This window comes from Solanum lycopersicum, chromosome 5 (genome assembly GCF_036512215.1).
Source record: "Solanum lycopersicum chromosome 5, SLM_r2.1".
Classification (NCBI taxonomy): domain Eukaryota; kingdom Viridiplantae; phylum Streptophyta; class Magnoliopsida; order Solanales; family Solanaceae; genus Solanum; species Solanum lycopersicum.
The window spans coordinates 16,443,951-16,454,095 of record NC_090804.1 but is presented as its reverse complement, the minus strand read 5'-3'; positions in this window follow the sequence as shown (position 1 = coordinate 16,454,095).

The window sequence follows — 10,145 nt, the reverse complement described above, 5'->3', positions numbered from 1 at the left end:
ATCATATTTCTTCTTCGCTCGTAAATTGTTTAACAAGACAAAATTTGATTGTTCTTATCGACTTTTTTTTGAGGAGAACATTTTTATCTTCTATTTGAATAAATTGTTGCTGAAAAATGATGGGTTATTGTAGAGGGAAAATCTACATGAATTGATAAAGGTGAAATAGATATGAAGATTTATTTTTGGTGAAAATGAAAAGTCAGCTTAAATGAAGACTTTGATCTTTGTTTGATAAAAAAACATGTATTTGTGCTGATTTATTTTTAAAATATTTATTAAATAAGTTGTTTTTATTAAATATTTATTAATATAAAGAAACTAATGTAAAAAGGGTAAAATTATCAAATCTAAATTAATTTATATTTATTTTAAATAGATCTATAGAATGGTTAAAAGTAAATGGAAATAAGGAAGGTAGACGTAATACCGTAAATCACAGGGGAGATCAGTGTTATAGAGCGAAACTTGGAGGGAGATCTTTGAAATTATCCCACAAAATTATCTTTTTAGTATTTATTAAGTTTTTTTCCAAGAAAAAAGAATAAGTATCTAAATAGAAACTATTAACTTAATTGTTTTGAGTTTGGACTCTCTTTAATTTTAAATTTTAATATTATATTATATTTTTTAATTAATTTATATTGGCCCACGGGCCAGCCCTACCTATATTTCTCAAGCCCCACAAATCAACAAACTTATTCAGGCCGAGATAAAAAGCCCTTTTCTTAAATGGGCTCCAAATATCTTAGCCCAACCCTATTAAATTCGGGTTAGGCCAGGACAGCCCAACGGGCCTAGCCATATTGACGGCTCTACTTATATTCTGTGATTGGTAAGTAAGGAAGCATTCTTAACCTTAAGATTCTAAATTTGTCACTGTGGAAATGAAAACACTATTTATTCTCTTAGGAGGGTGAGAAAAAATTGTGTCACAAAAAACATAGTATATGATAGAATAAGAATAAGAAGAATTGTGGAGGCCAGAAAATTATTATTCTACATTGGAAAAAGAGTTTTTGGCCAAAAACATCCTTTAACTATATCAAAAACTTAAACTACATCCTTAAAGTATCATTTCTAGCAGAAAACATCCTTTAACTATACCCTAAACTTAAACTACATCCTTAAAGTATCATCTTTAGCAGAAAACATCCTTTGAGTGTTTATAAATGACCAACTTTCATCCTTTTGTTAGATATTGTCAAATAAAACTAATGGATCTTACGAAAACATGAATAGTTAATGTGACCATCAACAAAAGTTATTCTGCATAATTTCATTACTTGCTACAAGAATGTTCTTGGAAAATATAAAAAATCTTAGACATTGTTGCTTATGGAAACTAAAAAAGATTGGAAGCTATTCGCGTACATAATTTGATTTTTTCATAACGGAAAGAAGTAGGAGATTAATTATCTTTATCTTTTTCTTAACCAATGTCACGATCCAAATTCTAGAATCCAAATCACCACCGGCATCATTGACCTCTGAGAGGTCGCAGACAAGTCTCATCTTGCATTCATCACATTCATATGGTTAATTTTAGCGAAAAATTCAAACTTTTAAATGTATGAAGTATACATAGACTTCATATAGTTATTTCATGAATTCATCATATACTAAGCACAACATAAAAGTAAGAACCACCTATCATAAGAATCAATTTGAAACAAAATAAGAATATATCATAAATACGTTTGTCAAAGACGACCTTATTACAAAAGCTTCAAAACGAAAGTATGAAAGAAACGCTAACGACAACATCCACTAGATTTGTCTAAAACTAAGGTTAGACTACAACTGTAACATCCTCAAAATCAAGATGTCCTACCAAATGGTCTGGAGAAACGCTGATGTCCAAACTGTTGCAAGAGTCGTCAATCTGTCCCTTAACCTGCATCTATAAAATAGCAATAGTAGGGGTTAGTACACAAATTGTACTAAGTATGGGTATACGCACACATACACATAAGGCTATGCATGATCAAAGAAAACTCTTTCTAAATAACATGCTAGTTCTGGAAAGCCTAGTCACTAGACTTTCCAAAATCGTTAGTTGTGAATTGTTATATGAATATGATGTATTTTAATGCATTGCAAGCACAAAACTCATTTTCTATATTATTACAAGACATTAGTATTATCAACATAATTTTAGAATATTTCGAGCGAAGATTTGAGATTTTTTATCCTCTTCGGCCGAGAGCTTCTCTTTGTACACTTAAATTATTTTTCAGTCTTTTTCTTCTTTTTGTTGTGTAGTTCAATAATTCTTTTGGTCTTATACTTTACTTACAAGTGCAATGATTCATTGTAGTCCCTAACCCACAATGAATCGATGTAAGTAATCCAATAACTAAAGAATGATTTCCCTATCTTATAGTGAGTCATTCTTTGTACTATATATTCATTATCTTTCATAAGCAATTCTCTATTGATCATGCCATTAATTTCATTACTTTCATATTTTATATATTATACATTTCATATATACACGAGACTTTGGAATCGTTGATGTAGCATAATACATCTCAAGTAAAAGCCCAACATATGGGACCTCAACCCGAGGGCCTTTTTTAGCAAACACAAAGTCTGTTTGATTCGTTCATTCATAGGCTGATGTAAACACCAACTATATGTAAGATGCATTTTAAGACTCTCATCGGAATCATGAAGTGCAATGACCAAGAATGACCTAATGTCATTACTTGAATCTAATCTCACCTCCTGATTTTCTTGCACAAACACCTTCGATATTGTTCATTTCATTATCTTTCATACTTTGATGCTGGCCTCATTCTTTCTTTGGGAACTTTAAATTTAACATACATAGATCATGTGAGCATCATGAAATTTAGTGTCTGCCCCACACTAAATAGAGGTGGAATCACCGGCCAAAGTTATCTGATCATGCTAGCGTATATAGGGAGTCGAACCCTGCTAGATCCCTATATTGGCAGTATAAGTTCAAAGACTAGGATATATAAATATACCCATACCCGACATGCCGAACAGTCTCATCTCATGAGAGTTACGTGAACCTCCGCCCTTCCCAAAATAAGGCATTACCGCTCATAGCTAGCCTATCGGTGCTCAGTATGAAGTTCCATTACATTCAACTCATACGTCATGGAAGAAGGTTTCTAGTATGAGGACATCCTAGCTCAATAGATGATTTCTCATTTCATCATTAGTATTAAGTATACATTAATCTCAATACTTTCGTTAGAGTGTTCATAGAGACTAGTCTCTTCTTTAGCTTTACACTCTCATAGGTGAGTACGTTTTGGTAACATTTACTTAGGCTCATTTGAGATTGATCTCATCTTTCAAATTAGCCTCTTATCATGTTTTCACCACATTCATTAACATTAGCACATTTGTTTTTCATTATTACTCACCCCTTTACGTCAATGTTCATTTCTTCTTTATCTTCTAGTGTTGACTCAAGCATTATGGAGGCTTGCTTCTTAATTGAGATTTACTTACTCTATTGATCACTATTTAACCTTACTTGATGAAATGTGAATTTTCCTTATATATCATCCTTTAGTGTTAATGAGACTGACTCACACCTTCTAACACCTTCATACGTGAGTATTCTTTTAACATAGCAGCTTAGGTGTAAGTGAGACTTGTCTCACTTCCTTTAACACCCCATTCTGGTCACTTAATTACTTTAGACCCCTTTAATTATGTTGTAACTCACATTACTTACTTACTTTAGTGTAGTAGATTCATATCATCATATATGGATGATGAACACTTCGTTCAATAAGTTTCATGAGTTCATATGTTATTCTTATAGAGCATGTTGGGAGTTTTCCCAATGAGTGTCTTGCCCTTGGTTATGGATTCATTGATATTAATTTATAAGTGCTTTTATTTTCATTGATTTTACGTTTAAGAACTGATCTTGACTCATTCAACTTAGGGTTTAATAAGTTAATTAAATAAATGTATTAAATACTTACTAAAAAGGCCCTCCTAGATCGACTAGAACTTGGAAAACATAATACTTGGTCAAGTCTGTAATTTTCCGTAAGAATTTCATTTTTCCCCTTTAAATTAATAAATTAAATGGCTAATTTAATTAATTACGGTAACTAGGGTAACTATTAAAGTTTCCCTAAATTATTAGAACAAAAATTAAACCTTTTGGGCCATCCTTGATTAAGTACTAGGATGTTTCTTGAGTTGTACTAGGTTAGTGTAAGAATTTTAGTTTGACCCCTTTAATATAATTAATTAAATGGATAATTTTATTAATTAAGTGACCTATGGTAATTACTAAAGTATCCTTAAGTCTTTATAACCATTACTAATCCTTTGAACCATCCTAGGTTAGCTACTAGGTTGTCTTTTTCTTGTCTTAATCGAAATCTGAAAATTGCTTTATGATTTATGTTTTTACACTTTAAATTAATCAATTAAGTTTATAAATTAATTAACTAATTAGCCTAGGGTAATTATTAAAGTACCCTTAAGTCCTTAGGATCTTAACTAACTCTTTGGACCATCCTAGGTTAGGTGTTAGGTTGTCCCTTTCTTGTCTTAACCGAAATCTGAAAATTTCCTTTTTATTTTTGGTTTTAGACCTTTTAAATTAATTAATTAATTTGATAAATTAATTAATTAATTTGATAAATTAATTAATTAGGTAACCAAGGGGAATTACTAAAGTACCCCTAAGTTATTAGGACCATAACTAACCTTTTGGACCATGCTAGGTTAGGTACTAGGTTGTCTCTTTAACTAGTACTAGGGTAGTGTCAACCTGGTTATGGTCCTAGGTTGTCAGGTGCACTAATGGGTCCAGTTCGGTTAATCTTAGGTTATTAAGTTATTTAGGGCAGTAGGTTAGAGTCTAGAATCGATAGGGAGGTTAGGCCCCACATGGAGTGGTGTCTTGTGCACGTTTTCCCCCTACTACCCTAACCGAATTCGGTTAGGGTGGTTCCCTCCTTTGGCAGCTTCTTCACATGTCTTAAACATGTGCTTGCACATGGGTTGGTTGCACTTTCCTAACTAACTATTATTTATGGTTCATTTGGGAATGTTTACTTATTGTCTCAGGGATCCTCACTATGTCCTTGGACACTGTTTAATCTACATGATCCTTTTAAATGGTCATGTGTAATGGTACTAGGCTTGACACTTGGATGCCTAGTACTTCAATATCTATTATGTGAATACTATTATTTTTAGCTTAGGGTCTTCCTTGCAGGTACATATATTGAACATCATTCTATGATTGGGGTATGACAACCCCAAAAAATATATTTCTTATTCGTATATAGAAAATTGGCTAATATCCCTTAGCCAATTTTTCTATACTATGCCCAATATTTGTCAATATTGGGCATTGGCGTGCCTATGTACCTGTAACGACCTGTTTAGTGGTTTCGAGCAGTAGAATCATTTGGGATAAAAACTGACTGGGTCGACAGATCACGCGACGTACCGTCATGGTCATGACGGACCGTCATGGACTCCGTCGTCCCACACTTGCAAAATTCTCCTTTAGCTCCCTTCATTACCCTCAACGACAGGTAGGACGAACCGTCCTGAGCACAACGGTTCGTCGAGGATCTTCGTTCCAAAACACTTAAACTCGAAAATCTAGGTACTGGGATCAACTCTCTGAACTTCGCAACGTAACTGCAGCACGGACCGTTGTAGATACGACTGACCGTCACAGACCTTTTTACTGAATTTGACTCTCTGAACTTTGTGACGAACCTGCAGGACGGACCGTCGCAAGTACGATGGGCCGTCATGAGTTGCGTAACCCCAACTGGGTCGGATTTCTGCTAAGAGTTTTAAAGGGGTGTTTTGGACCATTCATGCTTATAATTATGAAATTAGTGGGGTAAGTTTAATAATGCACTTACTTGGGGGTTAAAGGAGGTAACTTTGTAACATATAATGGGTTACTTTTATCATAATGAATTACATGATAATTAGGGTAAAAGAAAAAGAATTTGGAGAAGGAAAAATAAAAAGCATAGAGAGAGGGAGAACGAGCGAGAAAAAGGGAGAAACGAAGAGGAAAGCAAAGGCATTGAGAAGTAGCTTGCTTGATCACAATTCTTCGGTGGAGGTAGATTATGGTTTATGCTATTTCATAGTAAACTATAAATAGCGATTGATATGTATTGGGTGGTTTTGTAAAGTCCTCTATATGCTTAATTATGTGGTTGTATGTTGTGATTATGTACTTGTGATGGATTATAATGATGATACTGTTGAATCCTAAAACCTAAGTCCTCTAAATTAAGATGATGTATTGACATAAAAGAGGCTTGATGAACTAAAGCAATGAGGTAAATGGATCGGGTGTCACGAACCGACACGTAGTAGTAGGGGGATCGGAGTGTCACGTGTCGACACAGTGATAATGAAGAGAATGAATCTTGAATCATGTTAATATACTCAAATTCAAAAAACCTTTTTCCCAAATGAGTATGGTGTGGAGGCTTGAGTCCTCATAGGTGTGCTTGGTGTTGTAGCCAATGGTTCTTGTACTTGTTGTTGTCACCTGTTGAGTATTGTAGTTGATTTTATATTATTACTCGATGTATATTGCTTTCTATTCTGAGTTGACCGATGATACTTACTCAGTACGTATTCCCTGTACTGACCCCTACTTGTATTTTCTTTCTTGTTATTTGTGGAGTGTAGCAAACGTGCCTTCAACTTCGACTCGTCCGCAACTCTAGCCAATTTCCAGTATATCAGATTTCAGGGTGAGCTATTATTCCTAGCTCGAACTGGATTCTTTCCTTCACGTCTTGATGTCTTGAAGATCGGACATGGACCATCTCTTTTACTTATTTTAGTTTCTTAAATACTCTTAGATAAGAACTTTGAGGATAGATGTTCTTGGTGTGATGACTTCCAGATTTTGGGGATAATAGTTTATAAACTTTAGAAGCTTATTTATTAGTTTTATTAATAAGATTTTGAGTCTTCTGCATTATATTTTGTTAATTATGGTTGAAATATTTGCAAATGTTGGGTTTTAGATTTGTTGGTCTGCTCACATAGGAGGATAAGTATGGGTGCCACTCGCGGCTCGTTTTGGGTCGTGACAAACTTGGTATCAGAGCATTAGGTTTGTTGGTCTCATCACACAAGAACGGGTCTAGTAGAGTCTTGAGGAACGGTAGGGGGACGCCTTTACTTTTCTTTGAGAGGCTATAAGACTTTAGGAAAATTCCATTCTTTCTTTCTTTCATGCTATTACTTGGATCCAATTGGTATCTAGGTGATACAAATTGGTATCTGACATCCTCACTCTATTTCGCAGATGGTAAGAACTAGAGCAACAACTGCGCCAACACCAACACCGGCAAGACAAGATGCGTCCGAGCCAGCCACAGGGGCTATAGCTCGAAGAGGAACAGTGTCAAGAGGCCGTGGTAGAGGTCGCGGGAGGACGTCCTCTAGAGGTAGAGGACAAACACCTGGTCCAGCTAGTACTAGAGCGGTGACTCCTCCACCAACTGATGAGGTAGTAAGAGAGGGTGAGGAAGAGGAAAATGAGCAAGTGCAAGATGAGGAATTACCACCCCAACCTACCCCAGAGATGTTTAACCAGGTTCTTGCTTATCTTAGCGAGTTATCTGATCAGGGCCAGACACCTCCAGTGTTTTCTACACCAGCACCTCAGGTTCCGGGAGTACAACATGCAGCTCTTGTGGCTCCCCGAATGGATGCCTCATTGCAAGAAGGCACGTTTCCTCGATTGAATACAGGGACTATAATGACGAGTGATCAACATGAACTTTTCACTAAATTCTTGAAATTGAAACCGCCAGTCTTCAAGGGCGCTGAATCTGAGGATGCTTATGATTTTCTGGTCGATTGTCATGAGCTACTACATAAGATGGACATAGTAGAATGATTTGGTGTTGAGTTTGTGACCTATCAGTTTCAGGGGAACGCCAAAATGTGGTGGCGGTCATATGTTGAGTGTCAACCAGCACAGGCACCACCTATGATTTGGGCATAATTCTCTAGCTTATGTATGGAGAAGTATATACCCCGGACTTTGAGGGATAGGAGGAGAGATGAGTTCCTGAGCCTAGAGAAAGGCACAATGTCGGTTACTGTGTATGAGGATAAGTTTCGTGCACTATCCAGGTATGCCACCCATCTTTGCTTCAGTCCACAAGAGCGGGTTCGTCGTTTTGTGAAGGGATTGAGGTCAGATTTGCAGATCCCAGCCTTACAGGTAGCTGCTGCAGCAAAATCCTTTCAGGAAGTGGTAGATTTTGTGATAGAGGTGGAGGGGGTGAAGCCAGACGACTTCACCATGGCATCGACATCTAAGAAGTTTCGTAAGGGAGGTGAGTTTAGTGGTTCTTACTCCAGATGGCAGAGTTCAGGAGGTTACCCAGCCCGACCTATTCAGTCTTCACTGCAGGCTGTAGCTGGGGGTCCATCGCAGACCAGTCAACATTTCTCTGAGTTTGGAGGTTATCCCCAGACCTCGTCGTTCTCACAGAGACCTATGCTTGACCCCAGAGAGTGTTATGGATGTGGGGAGACAGGACATATTAGGAGGTTTCGTCCGAAACAGAGTTACAGACCCCCAGTAGTTAGAGGTAGAGGTGGTCATGGGAGAGGCCGCCATTCTGGAGGACGTGGTGGTCAAGGTAATGGTGGTCACCAAATCAACCGGGGTGGCGGGCAAGCTGGAGCTACTGCAGCGCAACATGGTAGGGGCAATGGGCAGACAGGTGATAGGGCTCATTATTATGCTTTCCTCGGGAGATCTGAAGCAGAGACATCTGATGCTGTTATCACAGGTAATCTTTTGGTTTGTGATTGCATGGCTTCTGTATTATTTGATCCTGGATCCACATTTTCATATGTATCTTCCTCATTTGCTACAAGTCTTGATTTACTTGACATGCCTATTCGTGTTTCTACTCCGGTGGGTGAGTCTGTGATAGTTGAGAAGGTGTATAGGTCTTCTCTGGTGACTTTTGTGGGGAGAAATACTCATGTAGACTTGATTATCCTAGAGATGGTTCATTTCGATGTAATTCTGGGTATGACTTGGCTTTCCCCAAATTTTGCAATCTTAGATTGTAATGCTAAAACTGTTACATTGACCAAGCCTGGGACAGATCCGCTAGTGTGGGAGGGTGACTATATTTCCACCCCAGTTCGTATCATCTCCTTTCTTCGTGCTAAGAGAATGGTTAGTAAGGGTTGTTTAGCTTTCTTGGCACATCTCAGGGATGATACTTCCCAAGTATCTTCGATTGAGTCTGTCTCGATAGTTCGTGAGTTTCTGGATGTGTTTCCTGCAGACCTTCCTGGTATGCCACCGGATAGGGATATTGATTTTTGTATTGATCTGGAGCCGGTTACTCGCCCCATTTCCATACCCCCTTATAGAATTGCTTCAGCAGAGTTAAGGGAGTTAAAGGCCCAACTTCAGGAGTTGTTAGGTAAAGGCTTTATGCCAAATTCTCCAAGTGTGAGTTTTGGCTAGATTCAGTGTCCTTCTTGGGGCACGTAGTTTCTAAGGATGGAGTGATGGTGGATCCTTCTAAGATTGAAGCAGTGAAGAGTTGGGTAAGACCTACTAATGTTACAGAAGTGAGGAGCTTTGTGGGTTTAGCTAGCTACTACCGTCCATTTGTCAAGGGATTTTCCTCGGTTGCTTCCCAATTGACAAACTTGACTAAGCAGAATGTTCCATTTGTATGGTCGGACGAATGTGAAGAAAGCTTCCAGAACCTCAAGACCTTGTTGACTACTGCACCAATTCTGACCTTGCCCGTGGAAGGTAAGAATTTCATTATTTATTGTGATGCATCTTATTCTGGGTTGGGTGCAGTGCTAATGCAAGAGAGGAATGTAATTGCTTATGCTTCAAGGCAATTAAAAGAGCATGAACGTAACTATCTGACCCATGATTTGGAGTTGGCAGCAGTAGTGTTTGCATTAAAGCAATGGAGACATTATTTATATGGGGTCAAGTGTGAATTCTATACAGATCATCTAGTTTACAGTATGTTTCTACTCAGAAAAATTTGAATTTGAGGCAGAGGAGGTGGATGGAACTACTGAAGGACTACGATATCACTATTTTGTATCATCCAGGTAAAGCTAATGTTGTG